This window comes from Bacillus rossius, chromosome 2 (assembly GCF_032445375.1).
Source record: "Bacillus rossius redtenbacheri isolate Brsri chromosome 2, Brsri_v3, whole genome shotgun sequence".
NCBI lineage: Eukaryota > Metazoa > Arthropoda > Insecta > Phasmatodea > Bacillidae > Bacillus > Bacillus rossius.
Genome location: NC_086331.1, coordinates 113,757,372 through 113,781,866, shown reverse-complemented (window position 1 = coordinate 113,781,866; position 24,495 = coordinate 113,757,372). Strand labels below are relative to the sequence as shown.

Genomic DNA, 24,495 nt, shown 5'->3' with positions numbered 1-24,495 from the left:
TAGTAAATTAAATGAAGTTGGAAATAAACTTTGAAAACTAAAAATTTGTAAGTATATTTCTAAACAAACGGGTATTTTACATGTTGACATAATATTAATTAATTTTTCAAACAACAATATTATAGTTTTCGGAACTAAGCCTGATTATTTTAATTTACTAGTATTTTAAATTAATTATATTTTAACATTAGTAAATAGTACTTACGATGATGGGTTTGTCAGCTCGGAGGCTGGTTGGGATCCTCCGCCATCACTGCAAGGAGATGGCAATGGCATATAACGGAGTGACTCTGGCGTACTAAGCGAGATGATACTGCAGTGGCCCGTCATTGCCTTCCGTAGTACGAGGTAAAGCTACAACACATCACTCATTCCTGAACACAGAAAAGAAATTTTTAACTGGAGAGTAAATTATTAAGTATATGGGACTAACCAATATAAATCCACAAATATTATATCTTACCGCTTAAAAATTATTGTAAAAATAAAAAAAAGTATTACACCACTGAAGGATATATACAAACACACACACAAGTTTAAAGGGCACGGGGCACAGTTTAGGCATTTTAAAAATTTTGTCTCATTGCGATAGTTCACTATTAATCCATTTCAAAACATAAAATATTATATTGTTGCTTGTTTAAAGACTTATCTTTGCTCTTGCAATTAAAGCTGACACTAATTAAATTAAATAATTTTTACACTAAAAAAAAGGACCTAGAATATTAGCCAAAATTGCTTTCAGTGTCATTAATTAAAAGAAAACTTTTTATTTATGCATGATAGTAAAAAATGCTAAATGCATTAGTTTTATCAAGTATTTCCTCTAAAGGCTCCAATAGATAAAATTAGTTCAGACTGTTGCATTATAGAAAAAATAATTGTTTTCTTTACTATAGCGAATACACGTGATGACAAACTCGACATTTTTAAATGCAAAAAAGTAGAAATACTGCAAAAATTGTCAGCTTAGAGGTAAAACAAGTTTTACGGATTATTTAGATGCTTTGTGTGTTTCGTTATTATGGCTGTTTCTTTTGGAGTGTTTAAAAAAAAACTGTTTTCAGCATGCCACAATGTTAAACTAGAGGTGGGTTGGGACAGCAATTTTCGGTATCAGTCCCATCCTGATACTGATACAGTAATGTACCTAGGTACAAGTCTCTGATACTTCTGTATCAGACGGTCCCAGGAGGCAACAAAGCTCCGCGTACGCAGACCGTGCGACCGGAAGGAGAATCTGATACATTATTTATCACGCCCGGTAATTCTCTACCTCTGTTACTCTCATGCCCGCCTGATACAGCCAGTATCAATCAGTTCAACATTCACTGCAGTTCGTCCTGGCCGTGTATCACCATGTACATTGTTGCGGGCTGTCATGCTTTGTAGTTAGTATATTTATAGTGAAATAAGGAATGGATAAGTGCACGAAAAAGACTTCATTTGTGTGGAATTTTTTCACGGAAAATAATGAGTTTGCTAATTGTAATTTGTGTAAACAAAAACTGAGTTATAAATCATCAACTAATCTGAAGAAACATTTGAAAAAACATTGATATAGTATGCTCACTAATGTACCTATCTGTTTTTTTATTTTTTATTTTTGATAAAATCGTGAATTTTTAATGTATAAAAACACTAGTTACTAATTGTTTTCGAAAAAAGAAAGTCCATATGTTGATTACATCTGTTATTAGTGTCAACTGAGAATTTATTTGCATTTTCATAGCTGTTAGGTGCACAAATATAAATATTATATCTTGTATTAATGTACTTTTTAATATTAAAATTTCATTAGTTTTATTATTGAACGAGACGGTGCACGCACTGCGCACTGAGCGTACTTTGAAGTAGGACAATAAACAAAACGACTTGTAACCAGGGCTGCCACTCTGATATTCATGAAAAACCTAGATAACCTACAAAAAAACCCAGACACATGGGTAAAAAACCCAGATGCGTCTAAAATGCTATCGTTGAAAATGTTTGCGTACTAATTCAAAAATATAAACATAACTGGTTTTAATATAATTAATTACCTTACAAGACTGAAAACGGTTAAATACAACCAATACAAGAAAATTACACTGCAGCAAAATGGCTGTATAAGTAATTCTTGGACCAGTACATATCATAAAAAAACCTACAAATATATACATGACAAAACAAACACCATCACTGCATCCTTTAAACCGGTAATTGTTTTTATAAAACTGCATCATGTACGTTAGTCTTTATTCAGAGTCTGATTCTACAAGATTGGTTTGAAGGTTAATTGTTGCATTGGTTTTGTGTTCTGCAAGCCTCTTTGAAGAATGTGTCTAATTTAATATTCGACTTAGCTTCTTGAAAACTAGTTTTGTGTTTATATGTATTTTTGTGTGTGAAACACATAGACTTGTTTGCATTTATCAAACAGATATTGCAACAGATACAGTAGCTACTACCTTTATTATTGTTTTAGGTATAAAAATAATTAAAATTATAAAAAACCTAGAATTGTTGGAATTCATTATTTAAAAACCCAGAAACCCAAACACCATTGGAAAAACCCAGATCTGGGTGGAAAAACCCATGAGTGGCAGCCCTGCTTGTAACAATATCGCTTTGCGCCTCTCCTTCAAGGCTTCAACGCCTTCCCCTACGCTTCCTCCCCTACATTCTTTCCCTTCTTTATCCCTTATTCGTCGTTCCTGCTCCCTCCCCTTTCACAAGCTCCGCCCAAGTGACCGTCATCTGCGATCGGGTACTGTATTCATTGGCCGTGGTGTTGTTCCAGCTGAATTCTGAACTGATACTAAAGTCTCTGATACTTTTCAAGTGTACTCGTTTGCCGTTCCTGATACAGGCGCGTATCAGTGCCAAAGTATCAGGTTGATACTTTTCGACCCACCTCTATGTTAAACCACATTTCTGTTTTCGCTTACTAGAATGCGCTTGTTGTTGACCAAAGGGTGGCGTGCAGGTAGCGGACGACATTGCACTGTGGCAACCCTGTTCTCAGGGTGTCTACCAGATCTAGTAAATGAAATTCCCTGATTTTTCCAGGTTTTCCAGGTCTAAAACTTAATTTTTTCCAGGTTTTCTTTAACACAATTACGACATTCCACGAAACTGAAAAAACTGCATAACAATACATTGATGGGTTTCAAATAGGGGTGTGCGGGAATAGGTTTTTGTACTGCGGGAAATTTTCGGGAAAAATAAATTATTCCCGCGGGAAACGGGACGGGATCGAAAAAAAGAAAAAAAAAAAGCAAATTTTTAATTATAATATGAAAATATAGCCATTTGAACGTTTCTTGCAAAGTTAGTTTTTTTTTTGCTGCTTCACTTGCCCTTTTTTCAGCGGCGACTTCATATTTTTTAGCATCCTCAAATTCTTTTTTTGTAGCCAGACGTGCTACCATGCTCGTATCTCAAAACTTTTTTCACACGAGACACACTTTGCCAGGGATTTACTGTCAGACGTTCAAAATACATCCAAACACTTTTAGGTTTACAAGTAACAAGCTGATCGGTTGCGACATCCATTATTTGTAGGTTGCTAGTTTGTTTTAATATAGGAACAGATACTTTGCACAAGCCTTAATAACGTAACGTCAGCCGACAAAGCCCGCCAAACTAAACAGTAAACAACTATTTTTTTTTTCCCCTAGCAAAATCATAGATGTTTAGATCCTCGTGAGCAGTGGTGTAAAACTACGTGATTTCATATTTTTCAAAGTGCCAATACAGTTCTCTACATCGCCACTGCTATCAAGTAATGAGAACGGTTACGCTTCGTTAAGAAACGCAAGTCTAGTATTTCTTATATCTTTGGCGAAAAGATTGGATTGCGCATGTGTTTTGTTTGTGTCTAAGGACAGTGGTTTTAGGTTAAGTATTCAATGGTGACGGCAATAACGTTATATAACTGACTATTCACGTATCTTGCAAATTTGTACCATTGAAGAAATATATTTATGAACGCATACAATATTTACGGTACTCCATGTACGTTTTTTATATTCCAATTAGATATGTGTAAACGATTATCATAATTCACTGCACACCATAGCTGTTGCTACGATCGGCATACCTTTAAAAGATGTTTTGCGTTTAAATAGTACGGAAACCCTTAAAAAATGTATGAATCCATAAATAATATTGTTGTAAAAACAGTTTGAATTGATAGAAAACATTTTCACATGATTAGTAAACATTTGTAAATTTTTAAAAAATTTCCCGAAAAATTCGGGAGTAATAAAATTCCCGCCCGGCATTTCGGGAAGCCTATTTTCCCGACTTTTTTCCCGAAGCGTCGGGATCCCGCACACCCCTAGTTTCAAAGTATTTCAACTTACTTAAATTAGTAAAAATATTACCTTCTTCTAGACGTGGATAGTGACTCAATTGATGGTAAATAAAACATGCTGCTACAAAAACATCAGTAAAAAGAAGCTCCCGTCAATTTCGCAGTGACTCAACTTTTGCGTCTATAGCACTTGCTTCAGAACAAGCCAAATCCAACACTCGCACCTTCTTAAACTGCAATACCTTGATCTCCTCTTCAACTCTTCTTTTTTCTGCCTTCTTCTTGTCTGTAGCTTCCTTTTCTTTTTGTTTTGTTTGCAGGGCTTCCTTACGCCTACAACTAGCATTTCTTACATACTATAACATGGACTTGATGATATCAACATGCTCTACACCTCCAGAACGTTAAACAAAGTCATACACTTGTCTTTGTGCAATCAGTGTTTCTTCCTGCAAGTTTTCAGTCAGCAGATTAGAATTCACTGAAAATCCTCTTTCCAATGATGCATTTCCATCATCATCCTCACAAACTTTAGAAGGCCTGTTTTGGAAACTACTGTATGTGCCTTAAGAATGAGCATCCACAAGTGATCAAGGCGCCCATCTTCTCGAGAAAAAGACGAGAACAGTGCTTCAGAATCTTGCGAGGAACATACCAACTGATATGATCACTCAATGTTATCAGCTTCTTGTCCTGATAGCCACCTGTTTCGAAGACAACATTCTAAACTGTACTTCACACGCTGTTTCCTCACACCCGAATTTAAAGCCATAGACGGACATAAGCAGGAAATTCCTTTGGTAAGTTTGTAATTCAGGGGACTTTTGTCTTGACGTTTTTTTACTATAACCTTTGGACAAGTCCTAACATCATTTTTCAGTAACAGGACAGACTTTTCTGGTACTTTTTCTTTTTTGATGGCATGGCGTACTGCATAACCCAACTTGATATTGTTAGCAGTAAATAGATTTTCCTGGTTATCTACATCCAATTGAGATACATTGTGTTTTTCCCTAAAGCTCTTCAGTACCTCTGGTTTCACAAACTTTCCTGCCAAAGCTAATAAAATGTCTACCAGTAAATCATACAGAAAAGGTGCCATGGGTGCTTCACTTTGGAACATTGTAAGAAACAATTCCAGCTCTGATGACAAAGAGTGGAAGAATGTAAATTTTACTTCTAGAAGATTATCTTCAAGAGCACTTTTCACTACTTTGAAAGACAGATGAAATAGAAACTTCACTAACAAATTTCTTTGGAACATTGTAAGAAACAATTACAGCTCTGATGCCAAAGAGTGGAAAAATGTAAATTTCACTTCTAGAAAATTATCTTCAAGAGCACTTTCCACTACCTACATTGAAAGACAGATGAAATATAAACTTCACTAACAAATATCTTTAGGTGGGGTAACGTTTTCATGGCACGCTCAGCAACTGCAGTATTTTCTAACCATCTGATTGCACAAAATTTCTTGGGAAAAAGCTCTGATCTAGTTATTCTAATATAGTCTGCCCTCCTTGCAGGAATATGCTTAAACAAAAAGTAACTGTGCCTCAAAACACTAACAACGTCCCATTGTGTAGCAGAAATTCCAGTTTTGAAAGCACCATGGACCTTATGAAGCCCACAGCTACCAATTTCTAGCAACTATGGCGAATCTTCACCAAAAGTGTCTGTGATATGTATTTTCAAAGCTAACAAAAATGCCCAGTTTATGTTGGGGGCATCCATAATTACTTAAAATGAAATGCACCTGTCTGTATAATCCGAGCGCGGGGAGCACATGTCACAGAACGTCACGTCAGCAGGATAACAGACCAGCTTGAACCAGTTTGCATAACGTGATTTAACGCCACTTCCGAATCCGATGGTAAATAAAAGAAAATGGACATGGGAACTGTTCGTTATTTGCCATTCAAAAATAATAATGGGAGGGGATACACTTGATGCTACGTCAATGCAAGCTGATCAATAAACAAAAAAGTATTGCCAACTACAACCTACCAAACAAAATTCCCTGATTTTTGAAAAAATTCCCTGATTTTTCCCTGATTATTCCCTGATTACAATATTCCCTGATTTTTCCAGGTTTTCCAGGTTTTCCAGGGTCAGTAGACACCCTGTGTTCTGTTTACAGCTGACGAGAAGAGAAAAACGAATGAGTATCAAGCAGTGATTTACAGAAAACATACGTAGGTGATAAGAGTACGTATGATTTTAGCAAATTTACGTAATGCATAATTACAGCATTATGTTGCAAAAAGTTACTAATTTAGAGAGCTTAATTAATTTATTTATTTATTAGAAAACATGTTGTTTGCTATTCACATAGGAAGTTGTAAAGTGTAATTAGCTTAAAAAAAAAGCCTTGAAGCTCAAACTTGTATTACAATGGGGCAGAAAAAAACTGATTGCTTAACAAATCCTTTTATTCACTGTATTGAATAATATGGTGCTGCATGGAGATTTTTAAATGTTTTTAAAAATGTGTAACTAAAAAAACTAGACACACATTTTGATTCAGAACTGTAAATTGGCTTATCAACTATTCTCAGCTCGACTTCGAGTTCTGGGACATTCCATATATTAAGACTTTTCCAACACAAATAATGAATTTTTCAATTACTTTTAATAGTGCTGAATGCGGACATTAAGCATATAAATATATTTCCAAGTGATTAAAGTTGTTAATGTTGTTCTCTTTGTCTCCCCTGTAAATAATAACAAAATTTTATGTATAATTATACGTGTTCTTTGTGGATTTTGACCGGGAAAACCTTTAGCATTTCTAATGATTTAGGTAGGTATTAAAAATGTAAAATTTACCTGAAAAGATAATTAATTTTCATACCTCTAATTCTACGTTTTACTACTGTACTCAGTGCATCTAAGTGACAATATAGATTATATCTCACATTTATGCTCATTAATATTTGTTAATTAGTTCTGACTTTGTATTTCCGATTGTTTGGCTTCTTGCATATGGATTATAAATAAAATATAACTTCAAGCATGGGCATAGATCCTGGGGAAGGAAAGTGCCGCCCCCTGCTGAAATTAAGAAGCCCCTCACTGAGGGAGCCTGCTTGCACTTACAAAATCCAGACTGTGAAACGGGATTTATAAACGTAAATGCCAAAAATATGTTTTATGGAACACTTTCTGTATATTTTAAAAGTTTTCTGCTTATTTTTTGCATATAGGCCAAAATACGGGTAGTATACCACATAACAGCACCTTATCCAAAGATGACTTGTGTCGGTTAAAACCCACGTGCATCCTCCCTACCACCCCTTTGCGGATTTCTGCAGGCCGTCCCTTGCGAATCCTACAGATTTGTACCCCTGACTTCTGAGGCATCCAAAAATTATGTTACCTTGAGAAAATTAAAAAAGTATGGTATGATGATTGCAATTGTCTTTAACTTCTGGTTTTAGCATGTATGGTTCATGTGTTACAGTGAAAATTTATTAAACTGTTTTTAAATAAATTGGTGCATAACAATGTTTATCATTCTTTTATTTTGAAAATTAATTAACTAACCTCAATTATTGCATACAACATGGTAATGTCTTTAAAAAAATGTCTAAACTCCGGAGTGTGCGAGAAGGTATTTCCTAGCAGGCCGTCAAACTCTTCTCGGCTCTCCGGCGAATTGTCATCTCGAGCAGATGCTTGACTTGGCTGAAGGAGAAGGGGAAGGGACGAGCGGAACTGGCAACACTGCTGTTCTCAGCCCTGTCCTGCGCATGCATGGGTGGAACCCGAACATTTCAAGGGAGGGGAAGGGCTGGCTGCCTTTGCGTGTCTAAAGCCAGCCAGGAGGCAGGAGAAACACACCCTCCCCATCTGAAGATCCTGAACCGATTGACCACTGTTCCCAGCTATACAGATACTTATACTGACTGGGTGAAGTGGTCGGTCTGTTGATTTCAAAGGTTTTATTCACATTGTACCAAAACGAAAATGATTTGTTATAGTAGTGATTGTTAGTCACTGAACTGCACCCTTAATTAGCCATCTTTTCAAATAACTTTCTAAGTTAGCAAATTAATTTTTGTACAGTATGATTATTCAAATTTACCAGATTAAAAGTTTTTTGCCACAAAAGTCTGCTGTATACTTTTTCCCCCTAAAAGTATAGCATGTTTGAGTTTATTTTGAATTGTTATAAATAGATGGGTTAGTTATGATTGCATAGCAAAAATTTTTAGTCTGAGTATCTAATAATTCGGTGCCAGGTGGGAATTCATAAATTTAAAAAAAAAAGTCTAGGACTCAAAAAATACAACACTTTTTGAATTTTGGTTTTTTGGATCAAACTGTAATTTACTGGCCTATCGACTGTTCTCAGCTAGATTTTGAGTTACGGGACATCCTCCTGTATAGTGAAGTTAAAATATTTTCATACAAGAGTACTTCAAAGTTCGAGCCTCAAATTATAGCAAGCAGTACACAGAGAGAGAAGATCAGCATTATGAAAAGTTGCTGCGCCTGGTCAGAACATTCCCCGGGACTAACAAACAAAAGTACAGGTGAAAGCAGTAGATCAGGGTGTTTGACATGCAGTCTTTTAGACTAGACTGACACACCTCGTTCCACTTGGCTGCTAGTGTTCAAACCACAGTGAGTTTAGTGATATAGTGACTCGTTTGAAACAAGCAAAAACTTTCTTTTGAATAACTGCACATGTATATGTATTCACGGTCAATCAGAGAAAATATTAAATTGGTTAATGCCAGAGTAATATAGAAAAGCAAATATAGTATTACATTAAAAAAAATCATTAGGAAGTCCTCATATGTTAAGATATGTCATCAAAACTGTGGATATGTGCCAGAAAAGCAGATAGTGACCTAGTTTTTTAATGACTCATAGCTATCCTTTAATCAAACAGAAAACAAAGCTCAGACTTGGTCTGATAGAGAATGTGAAAAATTGGGGAAGTTATAGCAGCTGGAAAATAATTTTTTGTACAGCAATGTTAGCCATCAGTTCAAAAATATTACAAGGAAATAGTTAATTATTTTTAGACTTGGTGTCTAACCATTTGTACAATAAATACATTACACAGGTAGATGTCAGAATAGAGTGCAACAAAAATTAACTACTATTTTCACCTTCAATTTTCATTTAACAGAATCATTATTTATAAAGTGTGTCTTTGTTCTTTAGTTAGAATACTACTAGACTTAGAAAGTTTAACTGAATACAAATTATTTAGATTGTACAGTTTCATGGCCAGAGAAAGTAACCAAATCTTGGCACCTTGGCTGAGTCAATGTCTGTCAAAAAGTTTAAGTGCTCAACTTTTCATTAGTCATGAAGTACAACAGAAATCACTCAGCCATTGTGAAGCATTACAGTTAAATAGGACATGCAATTCACACACTACCACTCTGTAAATATTTCCAATTAGTCAATAATTAATCAGAGCAGCCACAAAAAAGGTTAAAACATTCCATTATCACCACCAGACAAAATGTATGCGGATTAAATAATATCTAGAATTCTTGTTTAGCCACAACCATGAGTGTTCACCATCCGAGACTGAGCCACCGTCAATGCTACTGCACCAAACTAAGTAGACAACTTGATAAACCAAAATATCATCCAATCAGAGCTTGCTGTGAATAACCCTCATGAATACTAAGCCAGAAGACCACACCTTCAGTTGTTAACTACCTTTTAAAATGGAAGCATCAAAATATGCACAGGCCCCAATTGACAAATAGGCCGAACGGGAATTTACCCAGAGCGCCAGTTTACGAAGGTGGGAGAATTTGAAGTGCGAATAAAATAGGATAAAAACATTTGAGGGAGGGGAAAAATAGTTTTTTGTAACATACAGTAATGATTTGATTTTTAAAAATACATGTCAAGGGGAAATGTTAGTTTATACTATTCCAGTGCACTTTAAAATATTAGGTCTTAAACCAAATATTTAACAAATAGATTTATAACTTGTTTAACAATATACAGTATATATAAACACATGTTTTATTGTGGTAGTTATAATAGCCGTACAAAACTACATACAACCATTTATTATATTTAAATAAGAAAAAAGACAAACAGCCTATGTATTTGAACAACTTCAATATTTGGTTTTATAACATGCTGTTTCAAACTGATAATAAATAAGCTTGAATTTTGTAAGATTTTATGATGTTTGGGAGAAACTGGAAAAGGAAGGGGGGCAGCTTACATGCCCAGAGCACTAGCTGCCTGGAATCGGGGCCTGGATGTAAACACGTAAACTTCATTACAGACTTGGCCTCAACCAGAAGCCAAGGAGTTATAAAATATTTTTTTGCTTACCTATTTCATAGAGCTAACCTGTCACATCAAACTCGTGATTCTTTTAATTCCAAAATCTGGCAAGGCAATACTTATCGTCAACTAGATCTACTGTTGTCACCAAACGTCTTGAAGGGCTGCCTCCCTAGTGCTTGGCTTCCCTTCTCTCTTGCCACATGGCGTGATGAACCGACCCGCTGGGTCAACCCTGTAGCGCAATGCATGCAATGGCGTACAGTGATATTTCACCACATAACTTACCCTTATCGTAACAAGCTTCCAAAGAACCCTTTGCTAGTTACGTAACCTCAGATTTAATGAATATATAAACACTTTTAAATTATTTGACTAACTAATTACAACTTCCACATGAAAGTTTAAAAGAAATAAGTACAAACACTTTAGTTAAATTCTTTAACAATAGAAGGTAAATTTTAAAAAAATTTTCATGTGTACCTTGATAGTTTTATACAAATAATGACTTGACGACCACACAGTTGTCTTGGGTACAGCCAGTAGCGCAGGATGGACAGTGCAGTGATGCGGGCCACCACGATGTCATCACTGAGGGAGTGAGAAAATAACAAAATAAAAAATTAAAATGGGCTCAAAACATTATTTAAAACTTGTTCAATTAATAACTTTCACCACTAACTGCAGAATGGTCTTCTTTAAGGTTTTTAGAGTTTGTAGTAAAATATAAACCTTCTAATTCTGTACCAAGTCTGACTTTAGCTTTAACATCCTTACTAATGTTATGTGTTTCATTAGCATCATGTGAGAGAAGATTTTCCAAACTATAATTAATCAAGAGTAATCTTAGGTTCACTATGAGTCGAGCTTGGCTCTCTGAATTATGGCCAGTTGCACCATTCTGCTCTTCAATTGGCGATCCAATGATCTTAGCCCAAGTATGATATTTGGATCATTCCTCTTAAACATTGCACCAACACAAACTGGGACTGCACCATCACCGCTCTGGTGAACTTCAGTTCATAATTTCCAGTCTGCGACAACAGGTAGCAGCAGTGTCGAAGAAATGTTAGGTGCATTTCTATTGGTGGGCTGGAATGATACAAGTCAGTCGTTACAATTGATTGTGACACGACTAGCCAATGATTAAAGCTGTTCACACAAGATGGCAGCACATGCGGCTGCAGCCTCATCTGTTGAATTTTAATAACGACTAAAAACAAATACTGTTATTTAACAGCTAATATAAATCAAAACAGTCTGAAATATTATTAGGTTTTGACTAAAAATAAAAGCCTCTACTTAATTTGGAAAAATAATTATGACAAAATAAAAAGCCTTATAAAGGCAGAAAACAAAATACACTTAAAATAGAGTATTTCATGTGAGAAGTGTTGTAACATTAGAATAAGTAGAAGCTTTAATACCTGTATTATGAATGATCTGAAATTTTGTAAATAATGCTTTAATATATGTGTCTGATTAAATTAACATGTTCGTGAAAATTCTGGTCATGCAGTGTCGATCTGAGATCATTTTCCATGAACTGCCTCAAGCGTCGGTTCACTCAAAAAGTTCCCAATGGTCTTCGTTCAGCACTTAAAACACAATGGTGCAACAGAAAATGTGGCCAAACCACGATCAAACCAGTTTATGATGGTAGATCATATGATGCTGCAATTACCATTAGCCATCTTGTAAATTGAATAGAAAATAGCAAAATTAATGGATTTTGATGATGTGATTTTACAATTTAAAAAAATCAGGGAAAAAAAGTTTTAATACTTACAATGCTTAAAATATTAAGTAAATAAACCAGAAAATAATACTTTCAACTATACAAATCTTATTTTAACTTTCTTTTAATAACTTCATTTCTAGGGGGGGGGGGGGGGGGGACAAAATATTTTCTGCAATGGGTACCACCTGACCTTGCTACCTACACCACTGGATACAGCAATGGTTATTATTCTTGCTTTATATGCAACATACGTAGAAGGTTTCAGTTCTGGGGAGGTTAATATATAAATTATTATGCTGATAAAGGACAAGAAATAAAATAAGCCACGTAACTTAAGTTTTCTGGTGACAGACATGCAAAAGTAAAGGGATTAAATAGCATTTCAGCACATCTAGTCTTGACCATCATTAGTTTAGCGAACCAATTTTCTCTAAGTTTAGGTATGTTTATAAGTATGTATGCAATTTGCATGTACCTTGTCTATGTAACACATTTTCCTGCATATTTTAGTGTGAGGATTTTATGGTTTATTCAGTGGTCAATTTATGTGGTTGCCTGTGTACTGATGAAGGAATCTGGTGACGATTATGACATTCATTTTCTATGTCTGTTCCCTTATACTATTCCATCTTTCCTTCAGTCACTTATTCAACCCATGATCTTATTCTCATAGCAGACATCAAGTGGTCTTTTTGAAACTGGTTCAATATACCCACTAAAATCAGACATCAAAAAAACTGAACCAGTATAAACACATAAACTAAGTACAAAATTGACAATGAATTTAAAAACATTTAATACCCTGAAATCTAAATATATTAACAAAAATACAACCCAAATCAGAACATACAGGACATAAAAAGAGAAAACATATATTATTGTAGGTATCCTGTTTGTCTGGAGTTGCTTTATATCGAAGTTACTGTTTTTCATTTTTCTGTTTTGAATTTTTTCCCCCATTTCTTTTACCTAATTTTTAGATGTTGAGTTTTACTTTTTTATAGTATTTACTAATTTACTCTTAAGGATTTTATGGTTAAATATTTTGTTTGTTGTGGATGCACCCAGCTGTTATGTTTTGTTGTAGTTGCTGTTCTTATTTCTCCAATGTCTCTTTGACTGCTAGTATGTATGTTGATTCCTAAGTCAGTTTAAATCTTGGTTATGTCCAGAGGTTTTTTATTCACTTGCGTTGCCCTGTCAGCCATTTATGTTTAGAAACTCATGTTTAGCAATGAAAACCCCCATTTTAAATGTCAATATGCCAATAATTATTATACCTCACAATTGGCATTAAACTTTAAGATAACAGGAAACTTACCTTTTAGCATCTTGTAGGTGCTCTGCAAGTTGCACAAGCCTACAACACACACAGTTATTTTAAAAAGACCCTGAATAGAACTACTTACAAATTACTGTACCATTTCAATTTTTCCAGTTCAAAACTATTATTTTTTCAAAGAATTGATATGTTGAAAATATGTGTAAGAAAAAAAGTAAGTACAAATAGTCAGAGGGTGAAGTTTTGAGATAAATAGATTTTACTGAAAAGTTGATCAACTTTATTTAATATGTATATAAAAAAATTTTATTTCATGTATAAATGATAATGAGTAAATAAATTTGGATGGCTAATTACCTTGAACAAACCTTTCAAATTGATCACATAAATAAAAATATATAATAAACATAGAAACTAAACATTACATTAAAAAACCTTTCCTGAAAAAGCTAGTCATTTTAATTCAAATCTTAATGAATTAAAAGATACGTATACACAGCTGACTGCTTTTCTGGTTTTATGATTGTAATTTACACTAGATAATTTTTTTTAATGGGGAAAAGCAATTGTTTCTGACACAAGCCTCCATATTCATGAGCTTTTGAGATCCTCCAGTGTGTATACGTCTTCATCAACAGACAATAACATAGTTAAAAATGTTAGGCAGATATATCTATTTATAAAATTAACTTAATTCTGACCAATAATGTGCTCAAGTGGGATTCTGTTATGAATGTTTGCAATGAATAAAATTCTTACAGTGTCTCCATGGCTGCAATAACTCTGCTACTCCTCAGATTATACACTTTGGCACCTTCAAAACAAAAGAAAAAAAAATCACAGCATGCTAGGAGATGTAAAATACAATTAGAAATAACTTTCATTAATAGTACATGAAATAACTTTTACAAATTAAAAAAAATATATATATATCTCTAGTTTTGTTTTAATTATAACGCATTACTGAATTGTTTTTCACTTTACACAAACATCCTTAAAAGTTTAAATAATAACACCATCACATCTATTTTTATCAGAGATAAAAGAATGGAACCAAAAACACCAAACTATAGCAAAGAGAAGAATATAATTTGTTAGTTAAAAATAATGCTCACTATGTTCACCCTAGCATCAGACACAGCAATATTATTGACTCTGTCACTAGGGTGTATGAAACACTCCCTTATACCGCAACCAAAATCCTCACTTTAAACGCAATCTATGATGCCAAGAGAGAAAATATTTCAAGCTTTACTTAACTTTTTAATTTAGATTACATTAACTGTTTATGTAATAAAACTTCATTGTAATGAAATTCACTTGGAAAATTTATTTAAAATTATAAAGCATGAATACTGCAAATGATGGTGATGATGAATCAAGAAATAACTTAAAATAATTGCTGTAATTTCAGTGAAAGTGAATTTTTTTTTACACATCTATAAGTCATACCACGCTTGCTGGGTAAAAGCCAAACGGAAGATAAGTAAAACAAACTTACAGCATTAAAGAAGCACACCATCTAGTAGGTGAAATCCGACTGTGCTGTAGGAGTGATGCGAAGAGGGAGACAGGAAAGACGGGCGACGACAAGTTCAGACCTCGGTTATGCCCTTCACTAGGCAGCTTGCAATAGTGCTACAAGCAAGATGCCTCGTGATGAGCCCCACCGGGAATGACCGCACCCGACCACCACGGCTCACAGCAGCAGAGTGTGTCGCCGGGCACGGCTATATAGGTGAGCTGCAGAGCACATGCAGGCTGCTATCTCAGCAGGAAGTAAGGGGAAGGAAACAGGAAGGGGCAGGGCAAGAGGGAAAACCACTGCCTGCGACAAACAAGTGCTTCAAATGTTTCACAGAACGAACGAGCAAGGGCACAGAAGACTAAACAACCATTTCATAGTACGCACACACAAACTTTTTTTTGATTTGTTTAGCTAAGTTAATATCGAGAAATAAATAGTGAATACATTTTAACATTTAAACTGTTATTTAACAAAAGTAATAAAAATATAAGCTCACATTTTCTCAATTGCATGCTTTACTCTCTCTGGGACTTCAATGAGGTGTTCTGGCTAGAGAATAAAGCTTTATCTAATCATTTAATGGAAAGAGGAAAGTGAGGCTTCTACACACCAATTATAAAACAAAATGTAAATTTTACAGCTACATGCATTCAAACATGGAACAAACTAAAGACATCCAAGACATCATATAAAAAATCTTTGGAGTGAGGTGGTATAGTACTAAAACACTCGACTTGCATTCTATAGTACGAAGGTTTGAATCACAGTCCGGCTAACCTGATGGCTGATCCCTTTCCCCGTGTCCCTGTTCTGAGTTGTTTGTTTGCCATCTCCAGTAAACAAACTGTTAAGTCATAGGCATAGCTCAACACAAACTTCAAGGGAGAATGAAACAAATCATAACTAATAAAATTTTTGCTTGCCATATGTGTGCAAAACACTCATTATATTATCATAATTAATAAATTAAGAGCTTTATCCTCAAAGTATGTAAAAATTTTAAGTAATTAGATTTTTAACTTTAAATTTAAGGTACACAAGTTTTACATTTTTATGTTATTGTTTGCTTGAAAATCAATAAAAACATAACTAATACATGCAGAAGTATGTAGTGATATTTAGTTAAAATATTTCAATTGTTCCTTTAGCATAATTTACATTTCATTATTGGTAGTACATTTTTTGACTCCAATAAATATGTGCATGCCAATCACAGCTAATACTGGAGCCTGATTGACTCGCTAACATAAAATAATGGCTTCTCATGTGGCTCACAACCAATGACAAGAAGAAAAACTTCTTGTGTGTGCACACAGTACTCAAATGGTCATACATACATGTTCCAATTGTTTAGTGGAAAATCGCTAGTTCTAACTCTAGGCATAGTGCCAGAAATAGTGGTTGTCTCTGTGCTGATGCAATGCTGGTGGGTTCAAGGTCACGGGTTGAAAACCAGGGTAGAGGGGAGGTTGACTGAGCAGCCAAATTTCCTTTCCCATCCCTCTAATTCAACATAAAAGTTTTATGCTTGGTGATATTCACAGACTAGTTCTTACAATGTTTTGAGGCCTACTATATGTTTTCTGTATTAACAAACACTAGTTTGAGAATTATTGGAATTAAGGTTTGTACATAAAATGCAGTATTTGATGAGTCATGGAAAAAAAAGTTAGCTGTACACAGAGCACAGCTTGATGACTTGTAGAGTAAGTAGAATCATTGTTTGGAAAATGATGTACTGTAATTATAATAATTAAAGCCAAGTTCAACTCTCAGTATAGTTTGTTACATGTTAGTTCAGGTGGTGAAAGGCAATATCATAGAAATACAATTTAAAAAAAAAGATACACTGCACATAAGAAATTACACACATTGTTTAATGTTTTGAAAAAAAGAAGGTTTTGCTAAAACACTGCAAATTTACTTAATAATTTAGTGCCATTAATTCAACAAGGTTATCAATTTTAATAGTTTTACAATTGTGTTTCTGTTAGTTTAAAGTTCTAATCTTAAGTTTTACAATGATTCTCAATCCTTAAGATGTCACGTTATTTGTGTATTTATGTTTTAAGTTACCAGTGATGTTCAATTGAATAATCCCACCAGGATCAAGGCATTAACCTGGACACGTGATACAGAACAATTACTTGATAAATAATTTAAAGGCATGGAAATGCAAACTATTAAGTACATTAAAAAAATTGAGAATATTTTAAAAGTAACTTATAATTATTATTCATAAAATTAAAACAATCTTTTTTTAAAATTACATACTCTTTTAAAGTAGTTCTAGATTTGGTAAAATAATTATTTTCACAATGTGATAACACTAAATAAATTTATTTATCACAGAAAAAAATTCAAAAATTGTAATAATACTACTGATGTTTGGCACCAAGAATATAAGCAAATGCTTTTGAAAATTTGAAAAGAATAATAAGGGTACCAATATTCAGCCAAAAACACTGTGTTCTCTGCAGGCATATTAACTTTCATGAAATAAATATGTATGTACGATTGAGTAGCACATATGAAGCTGCGCCCAGTATTTTAATATTCATAGAATAAAATATTATATAATTGAACATATACTATATTACAGCTTTACTATATGTGCCTAAAATAAAAATTGTAGCTAACGTTCACATTGTTAAATGTATTCAATCTTCAAGATTTTCGTTAACATTTGAATTGACATGCTCTTAGTACATATATTTTATCCCAAAAACATATTCTAAAAGGTGACTGAAACAATAATTAAATACTTGCTTATTTAATTTAAACAAAGCAAAAGTAATTAATTGTTTTCACTTTCAACTATTAAGACAAAATAATTAATAATTGTTTTCAGTGGATTAATCCTAAAAATTAATAGGGTTGTCTCTCAAAAACCATATCTAATTCTTTTGCACAATATTTATCAAATGTTTATGTCTCATGCAATAATAGCCACCTAATCACAATATCAAATACTATTTCTGATTCAATCCCATTTCCTTTTACCTCCAAGTTTTTATTTTTAAATGATGCTATTACTTGTACCTCTGTTAAAACACATTTTTAATAAAAAAATGAAAAATAGCCAAGGCTATCCCAATTCACAAGGAAGGTAATAAACTTAAAATCACAAACATAGACCTAAATCTTGTAACCACCCAGGTTACAGCTCTCCCTACTTGTTAAACAGTTTGATTAATGATTTATTATTTTTTTAATTTATATTTGTGACTTGCCCACCAACAGTTGAGGAACTTTAATGGTGGGTATTATAAAGGTAAAGTTACTCTTTATAGCAAGGAGTAATGAACGATTCAAATTCAAGGAAAATGCTAAATTTTTTGTTTTGGGAAGATGTTTTTTTTCTCTAAGCTTTTATACGGAATGTCATGTAAGAGTTTTAACGTGTGGTTTAGTTTTTGTTGTTATCTTTGGTTATTGGTTTAAAAAAAATTGTAAAAAGTAGAGAAGATAAAATAATTTAAAATTTTAATTATAATTTTATTTTATGAAGTTATAGATGTGACTAGTTGTAAAATTGCTGGATTGTAAGTTGTTGAAATAGCTTGGGAAGTTGGGATTTGTCGAAATCCTTGAAGATAAATTTTATACTACAGCGACGTGAAGCATGGTGCAGGAACCAGATACGGAATGGATGTTGAATTGATGAAGCTACCAGACGACTACTGGTAGTACTGTGCCATCATCGTGACGATGAAATGTTGCAGGAGTGTTCCATCTGGTGTTCGTGTACTGCCTACATCAGTATAAGTTTCCAGGTATTAATATAGAGATCACTCTACCAAAGGACTGGTTATATAAAAGAACTTCTATGAGGTTGATCAGTTGGTTGAGATATGGAGAACTGTAAATTTTTACTATTTATAATTATTTAAACTGGAGTCTTACTCCAATATAATCATTATTGCACTAGTGAAGGGCCCTTTGTTTATAATAAAATAGTAAGTAAGAAGTCAGAGAATTACTAGTAAGGATGAGTAGTAGTTTGATACCCGTATGATTACCATTTGTTTAATGTCTTCTTTTAGTTGTTTTATCTCCACTTGTACAACCCCAGAGAGAAAAAACTCCGACTGAGTTAATTAAAGCTTGGCAAAAATAAAATCTTTGTTTATTCAATATTCGTAAAATTAAAATAATAATTTATAGAGTATTGATATTAAATTTAGGAAATGAAATCAAATATCTAATTATTAACTCTGAGTACCACCTACCTTGAGCATTGGTATAATATAACTATTATCCAAAATCCACTAAAGGGAGTCGTACAGTATAAACGTACAAAAAAAACAAAGACACAAGAGGTGCAGTCACTGCACATGGCCAGGCACCTCAAGCATGTTGGCACTACGTGAAGGTGGGCACCACCTGCAAGGAACACAATCCATGCAGGTAGGCACCACCCACAAGCAGGTGGGCACCACCTACAAGGATCACAATCCATGCAGGTAGGCACCACCCACAAGCAGGTGGGCACCACCCACAAGCAGGTGGGCACCACCTACAAGGATCACAATCCATGCAGGTAGGCACCACCCACAAGCAGGTGGGCACCACCTACAAGGTTCACAATCCATGCAGGTAGGCACCACCCACAAGCAGGTGGGCACCACCTACAAGGATCACAATCCATGCAGGTAGGCACCACCCACAAGCAGGTGGGCACCACCCACAAGCAGGTGGGCACCACCTACAAGGATCACAATCCATGCAGGTAGGCACCACCCACAAGCAGGTGGGCACCACCTACAAGGATCACAATCCATGCAGGTAGGCACCACCCACAAGCAGGTGGGCACCACCTACAAGGAACACAATCCATGCAGGTAGGCACCACCCACAAGCTGGTGGGCACCACCTACAAGGATCACAATCCATGCAGGTAAGCACCACCCACAAGCAGGTGGGCACCACCTACAAGGAACACAATCCATGCAGGTAGGCACCACCCACAAGCAGGTGGGCACCACCTACAAGGATCACAATCCATGCAGGTAGGCACCACCCACAAGCAGGTGGGCACCACCTACAAGGAACACAATCCATGCAGGTAGGCACCACCCACAAGCAGGTGGGCACCACCTACAAGGTTCACAATCCATGCAGGTAGGCACCACCCACAAGCAGGTGGGCACCACCTACAAGGATCACAATCCATGCAGGTAGGCACCACCCACAAGCAGGTGGGCACCACCCACAAGCAGGTGGGCACCACCTACAAGGATCACAATCCATGCAGGTAGGCACCACCCACAAGCAGGTGGGCACCACCTACAAGGATCACAATCCATGCAGGTAGGCACCACCCACAAGCAGGTGGGCACCACCTACAAGGAACACAATCCATGCAGGTAGGCACCACCCACAAGCTGGTGGGCACCACCTACAAGGATCACAATCCATGCAGGTAAGCACCACCCACAAGCAGGTGGGCACCACCTACAAGGATCACAATCCATGCAGGTAGGCACCACCCACAAGCAGGTGGGCACCACCTACAAGGATCACAATCCATGCAGGTAGGCACCACCCACAAGCAGGTGGGCACCACCTACAAGGAACACAATCCATGCAGGTAGGCACCACCCACAAGCAGGTGGGCACCACCTACAAGGATCACAATCCATGCAGGTAGGCACCACCCACAAGCTGGTGGGCACCACCTACAAGGATCACAATCCATGCAGGTAGACACCACCCACAAGCAGGTGGGCACCACCTACAAGGTTCACAATCCATGCAGGTAGGCACCACCCACAAGCAGGTGGGCACCACCTACAAGGATCACAATCCATGCAGGTAAGCACCACCCACAAGCAGGTGGGCACCACCTACAAGAATCACAATCCATGCAGGTAGGCACCACCCACAAGCAGGTGGGCACCATCTTAAATCCAGTTTAATTTAATTAGTACATTTTTTATGATTAAACCATATTTACACTCTTTCCACTGATTTAGTGGGAAAATTTCTGACTGTGATAATTTTAATGTTTATAAATATTACCAAATACTTTACCTCCTGCTTGATAAGCCTTGTATTAAAATCAAACAAATCCTCTTTTCACCCCCGTTGCAGTTGAATATTGAAAAATGGTAAAACCACCTTCTGAATTTCATTATGTAGGTTATTTTTGCTTAGTTTTTTACCGTCCCGCTTGTTTTGCTTGGAGATATTATTTATTACATACTATAAACACTAACTTTCCCCTTTTCACTACCTTTAGGGTCAAACTTAAAACTATGTAACTAATTGTAAATTAATTTTTCTCAGTCTCTTAAACCACACATGATTGCTACGGAGATATGATTTATTTTTATGGTAAAACAAAACATACCCACTTTTCACCCTCTTAATAATGGAATTTCAAAAAAATGAAAAAAAAAAAACAAAAAAAAACTATATATAACTCTTATGAATATGCTGTTGATGAATAGTTTCTTACCTCAATTTATAATACATTTGAAGGAATGATTATTGCTGCTTAAGACCAAACTTACTCCTTTTACATCCTTTCGGGGTGGAATCTCGTAAAATGGCAAAAAATAAATAAAAAAATATTATGTTTAATATTTTAACCCAATATTTAACATCCTGCTACATTATTTTTGGAAATATTATTTTCAAAAATCAAACAAAACTTATCCTCTTTACACTCCTTATTGAACAAAATTTTGAAAAAAATGGATAAAAATACAATACATTACATACATGCATTTGGTTCATTCTTAGTTTCCTACCTGTATTTGTAGTAGATTTTTAAGTACATAATTTTTTCCCTCAAAACCAAACTCACCCCCTTCGTGGTAGAACTTCACAAAGTGGTAAAAAAAAAAAAAAGGATTTGGTCATTTTGGTATATTTATTTTTGATACCCAATATCATATCTTATATTTAATTAGCTTTAGAGATAAGATAAATTATTGATACCCAATATCATATATTATGCTTTATTAGCTTTAGAGATATGATTAATTATTTTTAAAAACATATTTTAACTTTTTTTCACCTCCTTAAGGATAGAATTCTGTAATTATATATAACCCAGTGTTTATGTTAACCAAAGAACTTATTACGGAAAAAAAAAGTAATCAAAATCCATTAAGTAATTTTTTCAATTGATGCCGGGACAGACAGAAAAATAAACAAATGGATAACATTTTTGAAAGCTAAATTTTTGTGTTCCTTCTAATTAATGTTAATAGTCATTACAAATATATATTTATATGTATAAATAATTTTTTTAAATTTTATCCAATTTTTTTTAAAGCTTTACACTAACAGCACAGCCTAAATTTGGTTTGAAAATTTAAAAAATAAATATTGGGCTTTTGGTATACTGACAATATGCAATGTCAAAATTATGCATAACTTTTTTGGTATTTCTGCCTTTTAGACTAATGCTAAATAACTACATTTAAAAAAATGTTTCTATTCTAAAACATTTTTCAATTTTCCCATTGTAAAATTTGTAATTGTTAATTTTTTTATTTGCTACATTATCTCATCATTTACAATGTATTTTGAGTGATATGATGGTTGGTGAAAGTAAAGATAAAATATGGTCTCAAAAGTGCCATGTAAGAACTTGAAAAATATGCAGTCAAAATAATATAGTGTCTTAGTATAAAATATTTAAAAATCATGCAAATCATTAGCTTGACAGAGTATTTTTTTTAATATAAAAAATACCAAATGTAAAAATCCAGTAGTTAAAGCACTTCTCCGAAAAATACAAATAAGTATTTTTTGTACAAAAGTGAACTACAATTTTTTTACATGTGAAAACTATAGAGTATTTTTCAACATACCTAATCTAATATATTATAATGCAAATATTAAAGTAAATTTCATATATACTATTATTTGCTTGTTACAAACGAGTTTAGTGCAGAACTTGGAAATAAATCTCTTTTATTAACACACCTGGTTACAGAAGAACTTATATCAATTTGATTTAAATTATAATTTTAGAAAAGTGTACATAAATGTTTTTTGCTTGACTGCTTGTTTTAACCACGGTCTTATGATGAAAATTTTCAAAATGCTTGTCCTCACATTAAGTACCAATTGTAGCATAAAAGGTGAAATAAATAAAATTATTAATATAAAGATTTATTGATAATATATACAGTCCTTAAAGGATTAGAATAGTTAAACACCCATATACATTAACCAGCAATAAAGTTTTTTTGGAAACTAATATTTTCAGAACTGTTTATATAGGCCATAACCAAGAAGTGTGACCTTTATGCAGCCGCAACACCCATATTGAAGATGCATGCCTTCTCTTGGGTTCCTGATTGTAGAAGCTAATGTAATACGAAAGTAAGAAAAATCTTACAATCAATAATTTCAGTCAATTTGCAATGATCACCTCATTTTACTTAATTAAATCTTTTGCCATTTTCAACTACTCCTTAGTTTTCCATGTGGCTAGACAATAAGAGCAATTCCATATTGTTTTTAATTCATATGAACTAAGTGCATTTAAAATGATTGTAACCGTAGTTGAACTATGTTAAAAAATAATAATTTTGAAGCTCAGCCTAAACGTTAAATGCTCTTAAAAAAAATACGCCTGAGTTACCACTGCCAGGAACATAAATGTGGTATCCTGCTCCCTGGCACAAGCAAGCCAGCTGCAACATGCGGTCACTCGGCAGGAAGTCACTTCCAGGATGTTGTGGCTGCCCCAGCAGGAAGTTCGAGATTAGACAAGGTGGCCACACTGCTCCCAAATCAATTTGCCTTGCACAGCTACACTACTGCTTGTAGTTGCGCATGCCAACACTGAAATAATACTGACATTTAAAATGTAACACACATTGCACAGCTTTCAGTATTTTATGGCATCAGGTAGCCTGCATATTAATACCTAATGGCATACATACACGTGCCTAAACAATTGCGAAAAAATTCCAAAATATATTCCTCAATTTATTTTACGAATTGGTGGCTCAATTAATAAAGTTGAGAATTTTAAGTTAATGACTGTCAATTCAACATATTGGTGGAGTTTGTTCGTGCAAGAAAAGAGCAAGTAACTGATAGCTTAGTTTCAGTCAAAATCCACGTTTCTTGAGAACACTTTTAAATTACTCATTCCTTAACAAATTTGTTAAATAACAGTACTAAAATATTTAAGTCAACACAAACTATTCAAACATTACACATGCATACAAATAAATCAAGCAGGCACTGAAGAAACAAAAGGTAGACAAGAGGATGATAATATTTTTATGCTTTGTGTTTTTTGCAAGTTGATGTAAAAATATATATAAACCTGGGCTACATTTTTGAAAAAGAATAGTAGCATTAAAAAAAACTGATTAATAAAATGATTCATC

At 34.5% G+C, this 24,495-nt stretch overlaps 1 long non-coding RNA gene across 5 annotated transcripts in view; it reads right to left on the bottom strand.

The window, feature by feature from the left end:
• LOC134529636 (uncharacterized) overlaps nt 1–24,495 on the bottom strand; it is a 40,903-nt gene that overhangs the window by 7,584 nt on the left and 8,824 nt on the right. For 2 of the 5 annotated variants that reach the window (XR_010074646.1, XR_010074647.1), the window contains exons 2-7: nt 15,101–15,342; nt 14,359–14,413; nt 13,639–13,677; nt 11,060–11,167; nt 2,931–10,811; nt 206–354 (exon numbers count right to left, since the gene is read on the bottom strand). This is a non-coding gene — a long non-coding RNA (uncharacterized LOC134529636). Of the gene's footprint in view, nt 1–205; nt 10,812–11,059; nt 11,168–13,638; nt 13,678–14,358; nt 14,414–15,100; nt 15,343–24,495 lie in introns of all 5 variants that reach the window. The other 3 variants (XR_010074644.1, XR_010074645.1, XR_010074648.1) reach the window with 2 other exon arrangements.